Source organism: Macaca mulatta, chromosome 15 (assembly GCF_049350105.2).
Source record: "Macaca mulatta isolate MMU2019108-1 chromosome 15, T2T-MMU8v2.0, whole genome shotgun sequence".
Classification (NCBI taxonomy): domain Eukaryota; kingdom Metazoa; phylum Chordata; class Mammalia; order Primates; family Cercopithecidae; genus Macaca; species Macaca mulatta.
In genome coordinates, this window is record NC_133420.1 from 108,079,326 (window position 1) to 108,087,089 (window position 7,764).

Consider the following 7,764-nt stretch of genomic DNA (forward strand, 5'->3'; position numbering starts at 1 on the left):
TCTCAAACTCCTAACCTCAGGGGACCCACCCACCTTGGCCTCCCAAAGTGTTGGGATAACAGGTGTGAGCCACCACACCTGGCCTGGGACATTATGTATTAAATAAACATAAGAAGACTCTGAAAGGTGGAGAGAAGAATCCAGACTGGCTAAGGATCTTGGGACCCAAGGAATGATGTGGTGGTAAGTTTCCTGGGTTTTCTTTTTACTTCAACATCCCAGACTTAGAGCTGAAGGAAACAGCAACCTCAAAACACCAATAGGCACAGACAAGAAAAAAAAAAAAAAAAAAAAACCATGAAATTTTGCTCTCTGTAACCAAAGGAACAAGAAAGGGACAGCATAGCAAAACAAAAAACTTTTAGCCAATAACCTACTTGCTCTACTCTGACCAAGCACCAAAGAAAAGACTGTGACCTATTCTTGTCCCCACCAGCGAAGACTGTGTGGGTAGCCTAGATTTCCAGCCATCAGAGGCTGTACCAAGGAAGCTCAACACCACGCCACACCATGATGGTATCAGAGAAGGCAAATAGGGAACTGGGACTTTCATGCCCATTGCTGGTAACAAGACCTTTCCCACACCTCTACCATGTCAGTGAAAACCAAATGGGGAACCTGGACTTGCACCTCCGCATGGCAACAATAAGAAGCCCATTCCTTCCCCAGTGTGGTGGTGTCAGAAGGCAGTAGCAAAGAGTCAGGGCTTTCCACAGTTGTGTCCGTGGAATTCTTCTAGAATTCCCACTCCCAGTGGTAACAAGAACCTGTTACAACTCAGGTATCAACAAAGGCTGACTGGGAGAACTGGACTTCTACCTCCACTTGTCAATAATGAGGCAATATGCCCCTCCAGTATACCAGAGTAATGTCAAAGAAAGCCAGATAAAATAATTTAAATAAGACCCAGAGTCTCATAGCATAGTATGAAAATGTCTAGGTTGCAACTGAAAATCACTCATAATACCAAGAACCAGGAAGAGCTCAACCTGTTTGAAAAAAGACAGTGCTCTCTTCGGCAGCACATACACTAAAATTGGAACAATACAGAGATGATTAGCAGGGCTCCTGCACAAGGATGACATGCAAATTCTAAAGCATTTCATCTTTTGTAATGCTGCCCAAGAAAATCATCCCCAAGACACATAATCGTCAGATTCTCCACAGTCAAAATAAAAGAAAAAATGTTGAAAACAGCTAGAGAGAAAGGTCAGGTCACCTACAAAGGGAAGCCCATCAGACTAATAGCAGACTTCTCAGCTGAAACCATAAAAGCCAGAAGAGATTGGGGGCCAATATTCAACTTTCTTAAAGAAAAGAAATTCCAACCCAGAATTTTATATCTGGCCAAACCAAGCTTCATAAGCAAAGGAGAAATAAAATCCTTTTCAGACAAACAAGTGCCTTACAAGAGCTCCTGAAGGAAGCACTAAATATAGAAAAGAAAGACCATTACCAGCAACTGCAAAAACACATTGAAGTACACAGACCAGTGACAATATAAAGCAACCACATAAACAAGTCTTCATAATAACCAGCTAACATCATGATGACTGGATCAAATCCACACATATCAATACTAACCTTAAATGTAAATGGGACCAGGCGTGGTAGCTCATGCTGGTAATCCCAACACTTTGGGAGGCCAAGGGAGGCCTGGCTCACTTGAGGCCAGGAGTTTGAGAGCAGCCTGGCCAACATGGTGAAAACCCGTCTCTACTAAGCGTACAGAAATTAGCTGGGCATTGTGGCAGGTGCATGTAATCCCAGCTACCCGGGAGGCTGAGGCAGGAGAATAACTTGAACCTAAAAGGCAGAGGTTGCAGTGAGCTGAGATGGTGCCATGACACTCTAGCATGGGTGACACAGCAAGGCTCCATCTAAAAAAATAAATAAATGTGGCTGGGCGCGGTGGCTCAAGCCTGTAATCCCAGCACTTTGGGAGGCCGAGACGGGCGGATCACGAGGCCAGGAGATCGAGAGACGATCCCGGCTAACACGGTGAAACCCCGTCTCTACTACAAAATACAAAAAAACTAGCCGGGCGAGGTGGCGGGCGCCTGTAGTCCCAGCTACTCGGGAGGCTGAGGCAGGAGAACGGCGTAAACCCGGGAGGCGGAGCTTGCAGTGAGCTGAGATCCGGCCACTGCACTCCAGCCTGGGTGACAGAGCAAGACTCCATCTCAAAAAAAAAAAAAATAAATAAAATAAAATAAAATAAAATAAAATAAAATAAAATAAATAAATAAATAAATAAATGTAAAGGGGCTACATGCCCCAATTAAAAGACATGGAGTGGCAAGCTGGATAAGGAACCAAGACCCACTGGTATACTGTCTTCAAAAGACCCATCTCACATGCAGCGACACACATAGGCTCAAAATAAAGGGATGAAGAAAAACCTACCAAGAAGATGGAAAACAGAAAAAAGCCATGGTTGCAATCCTAGTTTCTGACAAAGCAGACTTTAAACCACCAAAGATTAAAAAAAGACAGAGAAAGGCATTATATAATGGTAAAGGGTTCAATTCAACAAGAAGATCTAACTATCCTAAATATATACACACCCAACACTGGAGCATACAGATTCATAAAGCAAGTTCTTAGAGACCTGCAAAGAGACTCAGACTCCCACACAATAATAGTGGGAGACTTTAACTCCCCATTGACAACATTGGCAGGTCACTGAGATAGAAAATTAACAAAGATAATTTGGGACCTGAACTCAGCTCTAAATCAAATGGACTTGATAGACCACTACAGAACTCTTCACCCCAAAACAACAGAATATACATTCTTCCCATTGCCACATGGCATTTACTCTAAAATCAATCACATAATTGTAAGTAAAACACTCCTCAGCAAATGCAAAATAACTGAAATTAGAACAGTCTCTAGGGTTATGGTGCAATCAAATTATAAATTAAGACTAAGAAATTCACTTAAAACCATACAATTACATGGAAATTGAATAACTACTCTTGAATGACTTTTGTGTAAATAGTAAAATTAAGGCAGAAATCAAGAAGTTCTTTGAAACTAATGAGAACAAAGATACAACATACCAGAATCTCTGGGACACAGTTAAGGGAGTGTGAAGAGTGAATTTTATAGTCCTGAATGCTCACATCAAAAAGTTAGAAAGATCTCAACAACCTAACATCACAACTGAAAGTACTAGAAAACCAAGGGAAAACCAATCCCAAAGCTATCAGGACAAGAAATAACCAAAAGCAATACTGAACTGAAGGAGATTGAGACATAAAAAATCTTTCACAAGATCAATAAACCCAGGAGCTGGTTTTTTGGAAAAATTAGTAAAATAGACTGCTAGTTAGTCTAACAAAGAAGAAAAAAGAGAAGATTCAAATAAATGCAATCAGAAACAATAAGGGAAATATTACCACTGACCCCACAAAAATACAAACAACCATCAGATAATACTATGAACAACTCTACTCTATGCACGTAAACTAGAAAATCTGGAAGAAATAGATAAATTCTTGGACATATACACTCTCCCTAGAGTGAACCAGGAAGGAAATGAATCCCTGAACAGAACAATAATGAACTCTGAAATTTAGGGAGTAATAAATAGCCTTCTAACCAAAAAAAGGCCAGGATCAGATGGATTTACAGTTGAATTCTACCAGATGTACGAAGAGCTGGTATCATTTCTACTGAAACTGTTCCAGAAAATTAAGGAGGAGAGAGTCCTCCCTAACCCATTCTAAGAGGCCAGCATCATCCTGATACCAAAACCTGGCAGAGATACAATAAAAGAAAACTTTAGGCCAATATCCTTGATGAACATCAGTGCAAAAATCCTCAAAAAATACTGGCAAACTGAATCCAGCAGCACATCAAAAAGTTTATCCACCACGATCAAGTAGGCTTTATCCCTAGGATGCCAGGTTCAACATATGCAAATCAATAAATGTGACTCATCACATAAACAGAACTAAAGACAAAACCCATACGATTATCTCAATAGATGCAGAAAAGGCTTTTGATAAAATTTAACTCCGTTCATGTTAAAAACTCTCAGTAAAATAAGTATTGAAGGAACACACCTTAAAATAATAAGAGCCATATATGAGAAACCCACACCCAACATATTGAATGGGCAAAAACTGGAAGCATTCCTCTTGAAAACTGGCACAAGATAAGGATGCCTTCTTTCACCACTCCTTTTCAACATACTGTTGGAAGTCCTGGCCAGGGCAGTCAGGCAACAGAAAGAAATAAAGGGCATCCAAATAGGAATTTCTATCCCTGTTTGCAGATGACATGATCCTATATCTAGAAAACTCCTTAGTCTCAGCCCAAAAGCTTAAGCTGATAAGCAACTTCAGCAGAGTCTCAAGATACAAAATCAATGTGCAAAAATCATTGCAATCCTGTACTCCAAAAACAGTCAAGCTGAGAGCCAAATCAGAAACAAACTCCCATTCTCATTTGGCACAAAAAGAATAAAATACCCAGGAATACAGCTAACTAGGGATGTGAAAGGTCTCAAGAAGGAGAACTACAAACCACTGCTCAAAGAAACCAGAGATGACACAAACAAATGGAAAAACATTCCATGCTCATGGATAGGAAAAATCAATATTGTTAAAATGGTCATACTGCCCAAAGCAATTTATAGGTTCAATGCTATGCCTATCAAGCTACCACTGACATTCTTCACAGAATTAGAAAAAACTATTTTAAAATTCATATGGAGCCAAAAAAGAGCTTGAATAGCCAAGGCAATCCTAAGCAAAAAGAACAATGCTGGAGGCATCATGCTACTCCATTTCAACTATACTACAGGCTACAGTAAGCAAAACAGCATGCTACTGGTACAAAAACAAACACATAGACCAATGGAACAGAATAGAGAACCCAGAAATATGACTACACACCTACAACCATCTGAACTTTGACAAACCTGACATAAACGAGCAATAGGGAAAGGATTCCCTATTCAATAAATGGTGCTGGGATAACTGGCTAGCCATATGCAGAAGACTGAAACTGGATCTCTTCCCTACACCATATACAAGCACGGACTCGAGATGGGTTAAAGACTTAAATGTGCAACCCAAAACTATAAAAATGCTGGAAGACAATCTAGGCAATAGCATTTAGGACACAGGCACAGGCAAAGATTTCATGATGAACATGCCAAAAGCAATTGCAACATAAGCAAACATTGACAAATGGGATCTAATTAAACTAAAGAGCTTCTGCACTGCAAAAGAAACTATCATCAGAGTAAACAGACAACCTACAGAATAGGAGAAAATATTTGCAAACTATGCGTCTGACAAATACTCATCTGTCTAATATTCAGCATCTATAAAAACTTAAACAAATTTACAAGAGAAAAACATTAAAAAGTTGGAAAAGCACATGAACAAACATTTTCCAAAAGAAGATATACATGTGGCCAACAAGCATATGAAAATAAAAATCTCAGTATCACTGGTTATTAGAGAAATGCAAATCAAAACCACAATAAGATATCATCTCACACCAGTCAAAATGGCTGTTATTAAAAAGCTGAAAAATAACAGATGCTGGTGAGGTTGTGGAGAAAAAGGAATGAGAAAAAGGAATCCCACTGTTGGTGGGAGTGTAAATTCGTTCAACTGCTGTGGAAGACAGTGTAGCAATTCCTCAAAGACCTAATGACAGAAATACCATTCAACCCAGCAACTCCATTACTGGTTAGATACCCAAAGGAATATAAATCATGCTATTATAAAGACACATGCACACATATGTTCATTGCAGCACTATTGACAATAGCAAAGACATGAAATAAACCTAAATGCCCATCAATTATAGACAGGATAAAGAGAATGTAGTACATATACACCATGGAATACTATGCAGCCATAAAAAAGAATGAGATAATGTTGTTTGCAGGGACATGAACGGAGCTAGAGGCCATTATCCTTAGCAAACTAACACAGGTATAGAAAATGAAATATCACATGCTCTGACTTATAAGTAGGAGCTAAATGAAGCAAATACATGGACACATAGAAAGGAACAACACACACTGGGGCCTATCAGATGAGGGAAAGTGGGAGGAGGAAGTGGATCAGAAAAAATAACTGATGCATACTAGGGTTAATATCTGGGTATTAAGATGAAATAATCTGTACAACAAACCCACATGACCCTATGTTTACCTATGTAACAAACTTGTACATGCACCCCTGAACTTAATATAAAAGTTAAAGAAAAAAAGACAATCAACAGATGCCAACAGAGATGGAATTATACATGCTTGAAACAAATTAAGTAATAGGCAGCTTCAGCAGAGAAATAGAAGATAAATAGAAGAACCAAATGGAAATTTTAGAAATAAAAAATACTGTAGCTGAATTTAAAAGTTCAGTGAATAGGATCAACACCAGAATGGTGGGAACACAGGGAAAAAGTCAGTGAATGGAAAAATAGAATAATGGAAATTGCTCTGAAGAACTGAGAGAAAAAATAGACTGAAAAAAATGAACAGAGGTTAAGTAACAAAACTAAAAATCTACCATCATTTCGTCAGAGTTCTGGAAGAAGTGAAGGAAGAGGGGAGGGCTGGAAAAATACCTGAAAAGATAATAGCTGAAAACTTCACAAATTTGACCAGAGATATAAACTTACAGATTCGGCCGGGTGCGGTGGCTCAAGCCTGTAATCCCAGCACTTTGGGAGGCCGAGACGGGCAGATCACGAGGTCAGGAGATCGAGACCATCCTGGCTAACACGGTGAAACCCCGTCTCTACTACAAAATACAAAAAAATTAGCCAGGCGAGGTGGCGGGCACCTGTAGTCCCAGCTACTCGGGAGGCTGAGGCAGGAGAATGGCATAAACCTGGGATTCGGAGCTTGCAGTGAGCTGAGATCCGGCCACTGTACTCCAGCCTGGGTGACAGAGCGAGACTCCGTCTCAAAAAAAAAAAAAAAAACTTACAGATTCAACAATTTAAGTGAATATTAAACAGGATAAACCCAAAGAAATTCAAGTCAACACACATCATAATTAAACTTCTGGAAACTAAAAACTAACAAACAAAAATCTTGAAAGCAGCTGGAGAGAAACAACAGCATAACAAAACAACCTTTGTTTACAACGTAGTTCTGCCCCTTACCTTCCTATAATTTGCTGGGCTCATTTAGTTTCCCAAGAGAATCATTTACAAACTGTTGTCTGCTCTTTGGGCCCATTTCTTTCCCTTGAAAATTATTTACTACCCCTCCTGATTGCCCACATCCTCCATTTTCCTCTTTCCCCTGAGGAGGGTGTTATTTAGGCTTCAGCTATCTGACCCTCTTTGATTCTCATATTTCGTATGGCTCCCATGCTTACACACAATAATACATTTGTATGTCTTTTCTCCCATTAATCTGTCAATCGTCAGTTCATTTCAACAGACTCAAACCTTCAGAGGGGGAGGGAAAAATTCTCTTCACTCCTACAATATACCAGGATATATTTATCAACTAGTTTTTCTTTACCAATGATCTGTCTTTTCTTGGATATCAGTTCACAAAGATTAAATCATTTTAACTTTATGATATATTTTATATTTTATTCCCTTCTTTCATTCTCACTTTTAAAAATCCTTAGCTCAGCTGGGTGCAGTGGCTCACACCTGTAATCCTAGCATTTGGGGAGGACAAGGTGGTGGATTGCTTGAGCTCAGGAATTCGATACCAGCCTGGGCATCACAGTGAGACCTCATCTCTATATAAAAAAAAAATTAGCTGGG

The 7,764-nt window shown here is 39.4% G+C and overlaps 1 non-coding gene across 1 annotated transcript; it reads left to right on the forward strand.

Moving 5' to 3' along the window:
* The first annotated feature begins 1,006 nt into the window (after positions 1 to 1,006).
* On the forward strand, positions 1,007 to 1,113 carry LOC114672970 (U6 spliceosomal RNA). Its single transcript, XR_013405669.1, has one exon. It is a non-coding gene; the product is annotated as a U6 spliceosomal RNA (small nuclear RNA).
* Positions 1,114 to 7,764: the final 6,651 nt, after the last annotated feature.